Source organism: Sinohyriopsis cumingii, chromosome 2 (assembly GCF_028554795.1).
Source record: "Sinohyriopsis cumingii isolate HCF-2022 chromosome 2, ASM2855479v2, whole genome shotgun sequence".
NCBI lineage: Eukaryota > Metazoa > Mollusca > Bivalvia > Unionida > Unionidae > Sinohyriopsis > Sinohyriopsis cumingii.
Window position 1 is genome coordinate 118,034,760 of NC_142962.1, and position 6,796 is coordinate 118,041,555.

The window sequence follows — 6,796 nt, forward strand, 5'->3', positions numbered from 1 at the left end:
CTAATGCTTTGAGGATGAAAAATACTTAATCTAATTCTCACCCTATTTTTTCAATGTTGTTGTTCAGCTGAACCCAAGGACGTAGCTATTTACATGCAATCAGTGTCACATTAAACAATTGTGTTGAATGCTAGCCCTAATATTAATGGATTTCAAAAACGAGATTATTTGATAATTCACTGGAGTGAAATAAGAAATTTTTCACTGCGCTCATCTATAACTATATGAAGAAAACAAGCTGCCATCATTTTGTCACTTGTCTGGTCTAGTGTTAAATATAGTTACGTCATACGCAAGAGTACCAGCTTTAAGCAATACAATAGAAAAGATAAAAATTGTCCTGTTCTCAGTGAATACCGACATATTTCATCTCGTGGGTGAAAGATTCAAGTATTTTCATTCGTTGCTTCTCCACTCTTGACAATATTGGGTTTTTCACCCACTTGATGAAATATAACCATTATTCTTGAGTTAAAGGGAAATATACTCTATTTACATACTTTATCAAACACAATTATCATTATTTGGCTTTAAATAATATGTTCAATATTTTTTAAAGTTATTTATCATAAAAAAAGATGACGAAGATGACGCTAAAATGTTCGATTTTTCTGCAGATTCACACACAGCTGCTAATCAAATGGATTTTCCGACTGTAGCAGGTAACCAGAGCAACCATATTATTGAAGCAATCCAGTCCTCGTTTTAGATGGATACACATATGTTATGTTTTCTTTCAAAATTTATCACCTTCTGAATTTATAGGAACGCATTGAACAAGCTTTATTTATGAATGTAGCAACTATGTTTAAGCTACATTTATTCAACACACAAGCCTTGCATTGAAGCGTCTTACTTGTGTATAAACACGGGAAAACAATATTGTGACGGAGTATATTAGATAAAAATGAAAAATGGTTTTAATTTATTTCATTACAGCCTCGTAAATATATTTTATAATCATATTACTCAAAGGATAAAATGAGCTACTAAAACTATAAGAAAACCTTACTGAACAGAAACTGTAATATTGAACGTTTAAGGATTTTTTCATTACCCATTAAATACTTATTCCAGTTCTTTCAGATTCGATTGAACATTTATACTGAAATAGATGGTATTTTAATAATGATAGTATATGCAATGTTATGTTTGATTGAAATATAAAAATGATATAATTTATGAATATGAGAATGTGGATATGGATAATTTTAATGATAAGGATTATGATAACAATTTGTTGACATTTTGTGTTTGCTCTTTCTTGTTGATCATGAAGATGATGATGATAATATTGGCCGCAATCATGACAAGAAAGACGAAATGAAAGAATAAAGATTTCTTGTTAGCGTTTTAATCTGAATTTAAGTACTCTCAACTAACATTACCGGATTATGATATTGGTTTTTATGTTGTGCTTGTAGCTTTTTATGATCATATTGCTGACGAAGACCATACTGATGATTGTAATGATGTTTTGAACAATGATGAAACATGACATTTCCTTATTTTCCCCTAAGATATGTACGTTACCTTCTATCACCATTATGATCATGCCAGAACACCATTTCTCAATAACAACTGCAAGAAGATGACAATAAAGCGAAATATAATAAATCTGCTTCTATTTTGATAGGTATTCGTGTTAAGACAGATACTAATCATAATGATTATAGGTTAACTGGTGCTCCACACCTCTATGTTTACGAGACGGATAATTCCTCCTCTGCGTCAAGTGACTAGTACATATTAGATCCCAATACCCAATTTGTCTATATATGTGAAGAATCTGTGATTCAATTATACATGAATTAATTTTAAGATCAAACATATTTATTAAGATCAAACATTTGAAATAACAAACAAATTTTAAAACATCATCGTTTTTTTTTAAACATACGGGAAGAGATATTACTCTAGATGTTACCCCGTTCAATGGTGTATAACTTTATTCCGCCTCTTCTCACGTTTCACCTAGAATTTATAAACGTGTTCATAAAACCTACGAGTACAAGCAACGTTTTCTCTTAGAATTATGTTTCATTTTCTATTAACCCTACGGGTGAATAAGATACCGTTTTGATGTCTTCCAGGGAGTGAAAGATAATGTTTCATTTTTTTTGTTGTTGATTATTTTTAGTGCAGAGAGAGAAAGCAAAATTTAGTTGGAATGAAGAAACAACAGATGAACAATCATTTATCGTCCCCTTCGCCTTGCACATGTTACATTAACGCTTTTTTGCGAGGAATATATTCAATTATTTTTCTTTATTCATATCACAAAATAGGCATTACAAATGTTATACAAGATAAGGAAGTTATTTTAAATATTCTGCTTATTAACGGTCCTAGTTACCATATGCGAGACCTATTATTAACCCTGCAGAAAATCAAAGCATATCTCAGTTTTCTTTATTTTCTCAGTCTGCGCTTTACTTTAAACAGACGAGGGCTCTTAATTGCTTAATTGGACTGAGTATTTTGCTGAATTTTGACACATTAAACTAGATTTAAAGTGACTAATATTTATATACTTCTGATATAATTATGGTTTTATTGTTCATAAGAGACTTTTATTTAAAGTGCAATATATCATATTTCTAAGGCTTAGCTGCAATTAAAAATAACATATTATTTCCCAATGTCTTGGAAATGTGAAGTCAGCGATATATAAAGAAACAAGCAACCATTTATCTGTAATTAGAATAAATTACTAATATTTGCCCTTAACTACATTAAACTTATTTCTATTTTATTTCAGTTGATTCTAGCAAAAGTCTTAGTCTTGGAGACGACGAGACAATGCGTGGGTAGTCTCCAGATCCCAACTGATGATGAGAGTAGGTAACCTCCGGCTACGAGAACTAATGAGTACAACATTTATAGCGTTAAAATACCACTACCTAATTTGTATACCTCTTCAGAGGCCTCTCGAAACATACACTGTTATTCCATATTCTGCTAACCTATTGTTTGAAATTGTATAGGAGCACATTCAAGAAAAGTTCTATTATCAACGCATTGGCGTTGAGTTTAGCGAATAATAATGAAATTGACGCTACAGTAGGGATGGTGACGTCAACGACATTAAAACATCAAATGAAGATAGCGAAGATCATCAAAGATAAGGCAATTAGAGAGATGTTTTAGTAATAATTTAACGATGGCATCTGCACTCACAAATTTTCAGACGATATATGAAATATAGTTCAACGTTACAGAAGCAGATAAAGCGCTTTCACTGGAATAAATTCTCAGAAGCTACCTCTGAAAGCAATGAAGCAAAAACTATACAGAACATTTACAAAAGTTCCAATACATTTGATTTTATTAGAAACAAACGTATAAAGTTTGGTCGTATAAACGTTGGTGTAATATTCAGTAATGGATCATTTTACTTTATTTGGGCTGACAGAATATTAAAATATATTTTATGATACCAAAACGAATGAGCATCTTTATATGCAATAGTCCAATTTGCAATTTGCAATATCAAATTACTTTAAAGATAAGATTTTAAGTCTGTGGAATTCTATGTTATAAATTGGATATCAATCCCAATATCCATGTACCACACTATGCAACATAAGAGATACAACATCGGTTAATTGAAAATTATCGGCGTAAGTGACTTGAAACAATTATACAATTACATAATTATGTGTGTACGGAAAATGATCAATAGCATTAGGACCTAATCGCTCACAAGTATGAACTATGCGGTGCAACATGCCCTAATTAATACTTTAAAATGCATTTGCTCACGTTACCTGTTGGTCTAAGTACTCGTTCATGTCATAAAAATGTGGTATCGGAATTAATTCACATAATCTGCTGTGTCGGCCTCACGGATCTATTCGCGAGTATTGTCGGGGTCGTCGAAGAAGATCTGCTGAACGTAGGATTGTAGTAACACTCGACACTATTGAGGAAAAATACACATGATAAACGAACTCCATAAAGACATCGATGATTATGACACCAATGAAGTATTCTGACTACTTTCCTGTTTTACTTGAAATCTATATCGTTGTAAATGCGGCATAAAACGTTATCTCGATGATCACAATCTCATAAACTAAACCAGAGTTTAATGTGAATGTTTCTATACCAATTACTCTGGGGAATAGCTCACCCTTGAGATCGCATTAGCAACATCGCAAGTTTATTACAGCTTACCTAATATCCTATCACAGCTGTCTGTTGTGGGTGACGAGAATAACTTGTTGATATTTTCACCAGACAGTGGATCGATTTCGGTTATAGAAGAACGTCTCACAGGCGTGTACGATATTGTTGCGGGTCGGCTAAACAGTTTATGAGTTTTGAAGTGGTTCTATCGAGAAGCTATTCCAGCTTCAGTTGGCAAAATTATTAATGAAGCCTCTTTGATAAAAGTAGATTTTAGGCATTATTCGTGCCCGGCTGTGTCATTACTCAATAAAAATATAATTACAAGTGCAATGATAAGTAGAGGTTTTTCCTTCCATATGAGTCTTTCTTGGAAATGAAAGGAAACTTTGTTTGCGACGACAACAACCACGAGTATATCGTCAATACTACATTTGGATTTGTTAACAATCGCGTTATGGCGTTGTTCATCAGCTAACGTTATTCCATAGACGGACAGAAAAGAAAATCGAAGCAATTCATGACAATGTTGACATTGACACGACGATTATTAACGCGCGAGAACGCAAGACCCGCTGGGCCGTCTATGATGTTATCAAAGATACATCTCATAATGCAAATTCTCTAACGTGTTCAAATAGGCGACCAAGGCTGCACACAAACCTTGGTACAGTCGCAGATGTACAAACCGTATTTGCAGGTGCTAATGACGCTTCGTGGGGCCACATTGCGATTTTTGTATGCGATACCTCTCATTCATATATTTGAGTTTTGGAGAGATTTGTTGTATAAAGATCACACAACTAAAAGACTTAAATGCTTGGAGAACTACCGTGTATAAATCGTGGGAAAAATGTGGTTCCAGTCTTCAGTTCTCTGAATTTTTTACCGTTTATAAAGAAAATCTGATCTTATTTATACCACGGACAGACATTGGCCCAAACGTTTGATGATGAAAGAAAAACATCATGATCAATCGTATTATATTGCGGTGAATGGTAATTGTACGTTATTTAATGGCCTCGAAAGGAATACACTTTGGAACGATATTAACCAAAGGCTCTAATGGGTAGATGCAAAGTTATAAAGGTCTTATTGCAGAGTAACTGAAGGACCATGGGTGCCATAATGTTTTACAAATTTATGAAGCGTTTCCTTGGGTCCTAACCTGACTCGCAGCAGGCATGTGTCAGGGTACTAGTGCACCATCTACGACTGCAACCTTTTCTCATATTTAACACTACCAAATATCTTTATTGTACAATATACTTGAATTGGCTTCGTTAATGATCTACTTCAAATGATAACTAAAGTCATATCTTATAGGGGCCCCGAGTGGCCGAGTGGTCTAAAGCGCTCACCGTTCCGGATCACTGCCATCTCACCTCTGTCTGCGTATGTTCGAGTCCAAGGCTCGGCTAGCGTGGGTACGTGGGAAAGCCTGCCAGTAGCTTCTCGTGGGTCGGTGGTTCTTTCCTGGGTTTTCCAGGGTTCTTCCTCCACCAGTTATACTGGCCGCCATATATGGCCTATCTTGTGCTGAAAAATGGCGTTAAACCCTACAACAACAACATATCTTATACTGAATGTATTTGCCAACATGATAAGGCGTTTAATTGTAATCACGATAATAAAAATAACAATCATGAGGAGAATGAGGAGAAGAATTATAATATTAATTATAATAATGACGATGATTATGATGACAAATATTATGAGGATGATACTGACTTCGTTGCGGGCCGTTTGTTGTTGTTAAATATAATGATTCAAATTGAATGATAGTACAAAATACGTAAAATACAAATAATCATTTCTTTTATTCTGTATTATATGTTAAAGTTCATTCTACCAACAATTAAGTCTTCAAAATAAAAACAACTTTCCAAAGTAATAACAATATTTGACCGAAAATGAATTACAATAACATATTTTCTGATTAGTTCTGGTTCATTACGTTAAAAAGATGTTTGAAGACGGTGGCGATAATATTGTACGGTGTAGCTGCCGATTCACTTAGATACTCCATATAGTGGTGCTGCGACTTTCATTGCGTGGAAGACCTAATACTAAATCATTATATAACCGATGAGGAGTGACTAAGTATGTGAAGTTTCGTCCAATTTACACCTTAGTAGAAAACGTACTTCTTTACAATGCTGCCGATTGGATTTAAAAAAGTTAACTTCTCATCGCCTCATCGGTATTTTTAGTCACACCCTTTGTAGAACTGCTCCTATTCAAACTCATTGAAATCGACCGAAGTTCAGCGTGGGACGTATGTATAAATATGTTAGTCAAATGATAATGTAGGATAAGGGCCAATTTTGGCCCCCAATCAGAAATAGATTAAACCCTTCAATTAAAAGGGGTTTCATTCACTTCTCTAAATATGTATTTTGTAAAATAAAATGTCATCGACGTCCACTTTTAGTAAAGAAAAGCAATCATAGAAAAGGAAACGGTTCCATCCCACCCCCTTCAAATGTTGAACTTCGTGGGTTATAAACACGATCTTTAAAAATACGCTATCTATATGATGTCCAAAAGAGATTATACTTAAATTGTTCATATATCTAACAATCAAATACAGAATATTGATTCTCGTTTAATTGGTGAGTCTATGTTCATTTAAAATATGATTGAAAGGTAACCTTATATATAC